We start from the raw sequence: 3,716 nt of genomic DNA on the forward strand, positions 1-3,716 counted from the left end.
ATTTGGAATATTCTTAAAGGCCAACAACATGAGAAATTAGGGCAACTAGAAAAGGCCACTGGTCTTCTTACTGGAGCACAGCTGACCCAGGTGCAAGCTGGAGTTGGTGAATTACATGTTATTTCTGCCCTTAGTTCAATAACCAGGATTTGTGGACAGAGATGGTATTGAATATCACTGAGGCTGGGAAGGTATTGCAGAAATTGGCATGTTCAGAAATTCAAGATTTCCTGAATGATCAGCTGATGGCCATTCAGAGTGATCTCAAGCATGAGGCATAGCCTACTGCCCTTACAGATACTTCAGGAATGCCATCTGATTTGTGGCCATGGAGACATATTGAAGATTTTCAGGGGAGTTGTATATACTTGCAGTGCTCCTCCCAAGCATACGCACCAGTTGGAGGGGTGTGGTCTCCCACATACCCACATAACAAATCCTGCCAGGTCCATGGGGAGGATGCATGTTGGACTGGATTATTCACCATGCTATCTGGGAGATTAGACCATCTGGTAATGCCTAGCTGATTTGTTGTTAATGCTCCTGGAAGGCTCCCCGACATTTGGATGTGGATAGGGAGTCAATGGACATTTTGGCCGTTAGAACCCCCACAGCTTCAGTGTATATGTAAACTGAAGCCAGGGGAAGTTGTCACTGTTCATGACAATGTTTGCTGGGAGGGTAGAGGACAAAGAACTACCCTGACAGGACACCTACTTTTTTAAGCTAGTTATAACTGTGTGTATGTTAAAACCACCACATTGCAAGGTATACATTTTAATCTCACTACTGCTGCAGGCAGACATATTATTTACTGGCCTGCGGATAGAATTTTACAAGTAGCCCTTAGATTTCAGATACCCTTTAACTGAACTAGTTTAGTACCTGATTGATTTCAAAATTTGCTTTCACTGTTACCAGAGGTTCAAAGAATCTCTGAATTACAAGGGCAAATTCACATGCTTCAAAATATATATCAAGTTGAAAACTATGCCTTTCATACAGCTTATACAGTGTCTACTTTATGTACTAAGTATGATGTATTGTGCTTTGTGACTAAAATTGTACAACAACCCCATGATATTATTACTATGGGAATGTTACTGCTTTTATTACTGTTGTTTAGTCTAGGATTATGTTATTGTTGTTGTAAAGGACATAATAATAGTAATACCTTTCATGTCCATGCTAACCATGCATTGTCATTGCATCCAATCAACAACCCCTTAGACTGAAGTATTTGATGTAGAATCTGCCAGCCAAGACTTGATGCAAATGGAGGTTTAAGAATGTTAGTTGTGCTAGAAGTACAAAAGAGGGGTGTGTGGAAGTAGAGAAAGAACTGACAGGGATTTGAAGGGGATTTCATATTCAAACAGTCCCCTCATGTGAGCAAGAGTCAGGCTAGCTGTAACCCTAATAACGCGAGATTTGTAGAAGCAAAGATTGTGTGAGGCGAGTGGGAAAGAACTGTGTGCGAAGTTGTTCTGACCTTGTGTTAGATAAGTATGGAATGTAGACTGTAGTTCAAATAGAGGTGAGAAAATTAAGATATCAGGATGACTTATGTATAAGCAAAATGCAGCTGTTGCCCATTATTGTCTGTAACAAAAGGTGTAAATGCTTGCTGTAATTGTTTACCTAGAGAGAGAGACCTGTTTAGCTCTGTCCCTCCATGCAATTGCTAGAGATAATAAAGTATCTGACTTGCTGCACCCAACCTGAGAGTGAGAACTCTGTTCTCTGACAGCATAGGGCCAAGAACTAGTCCCTGAAGGACCCCACTGAAAACAGACCCGCTCAATGATAATTTCCTATTTACAAATAAATTTTGAGATCAGTTAGCCAGTTTTTAATCCATTTAATATGTGCCATATTAACTTTATATTGTTCTGTTTTTTTAATCAAAACGTCATGCAATACCAAGTCATGCCTTACAGAAGCCTAAGTATATTATGTCGTCAGTACTACCCTTATCAAGCAACCTTGTAATCTCATCAAAAAAGGATATCAAGTTAGTTTGACAGAATCTATTTTCCATAACCCCATGTTGATTTGTATTAATTACATTATCTTCCTTTAGTTCTTTATTAATCTAGTCCCATAATATCCACTCCATTATCTTGCCTGGGATCGCTGTCAGGCTGATAAGCCAGTGATTAACCAGCTCATCCCATTGACCCTTTTTAAAAATTGGCACAGCATTAGCTTTCTTCCAGTCTTCTGGAACTTCCCCACTGCTCCAAGACTTATTGAAAATCAACATTAATGGTCCACCAAGTGCCTTGGCCAGCTCTTTTAAAACTCTCGAATGCAAGTTACCTGGACCTGCTGATTTCAAAATATCTAACTTTAGTAGCTTCTGCTTAACATCCTCCGAAGATACTAGTGGACAGCGCTACAAGGCCAGAAAGGACAATTGTGATCATCTAGTCTGACCTGTATAACATAGGCCATAGGATTTCCCCAAATTAATTTCTTTGATGTAGCTTCTCTCTCACTGGCAGGGGTATTTTGCTGGGTCTGAGATGCTGAATAATACTACTTACCTCCTATATCTCAAAGCACTTTACCAAGAGGAGGTAGTATTGCTATCCCCATTGCTAGCCCAAAGTCACTCAATGTATCCTAGCTCTGCCAGTGAGTAGTACAAAGGGTGGGCTGTAGTTCAGTGGGCATAACTGTGCTCATAAAATTTTAATATTTCTGCTTCTGGTTGAAAGTATGACGTTTAAGGGTGTGGTGGAGCTCTGACCTTGTTCCTGTGGGTCCTGCGCTTCTAGGCGGTTTATGCTAGCCTCAGTAGCTCACTGTGACTCTCCACGTAGCCCTTCTCTCTCTAGGGCCAGGGTTACAGTCTACTGAGCCCTTTTCATCATAGGCCAGCAAGGAGGTTGGTGAGAGAACTCCATAGTCTCTGCTAAGCCTCCTGTCCTGACAGGGGCCTGACTTCCCCTCCCAGGTGATGTTCCTGTAGTGGTGGGTTGGGGGGAACCCGGGCCCGCCCTCTACTCCAGGTTCTGGCCCAGGGACCCTAATGGTAGCAGCTGTTGGCAGCCAACCTTTCACTGCCAGAGTTGCTACATTTCCCTGGGCCACTTCACCACAGATCTCCTGCTTCTCCCTTCTTCACCCTTACCTTAGGGCTCCCTTAACAATGGTTTGAGGGTGTCTTCAGTAACCAGCCTTTCAGCCGCACTTCCTCTCCTCTGGCTCCCTGGCTTTCCTCTACCTGACTGGAGTGAGCCCTTTTTATAGTATCAGCAGGGCCTTAATTAGAGTCAGGTGGTCACATTAACTTAATGGCCTCACCTGACTCTTTGCAGGTTAGAGTCAGGTGTTCTCATTAGCCTGGAGCAGCCCCTGCTCTGGTCAGTCAGGGAACAGAAAACTGTTAATCCAGTGGCCAGTATATCTGCCTTCTGCTATTCTGCTGTACCCAACTGGCCTGAGTCTATCACATAGCCCTGCCCCCTGCTCAGCACCAAGGGGTTGGGCAGCTTGGGACACCAGACAGTGTATGCGTGATAAGCCATCGGCATTGCCATGATGACTCCCTGCTCTGTGCTCTATGTGGAACTGGAAAGGTTGGAGGGATAAGAACCACCGGGTTACCCTTGTGTTCTTTTCCTTGTTCCGTTGCATCCATTGAAGAGGGGCATGGTCGGTCACGAGGACAAATCTGCGCCTGAGCAAGTAGTAGCGCAATGCTTCCA

This window comes from Mauremys reevesii, linkage group 7 (assembly GCF_016161935.1).
Source record: "Mauremys reevesii isolate NIE-2019 linkage group 7, ASM1616193v1, whole genome shotgun sequence".
Classification (NCBI taxonomy): Eukaryota; Metazoa; Chordata; order Testudines; family Geoemydidae; genus Mauremys; species Mauremys reevesii.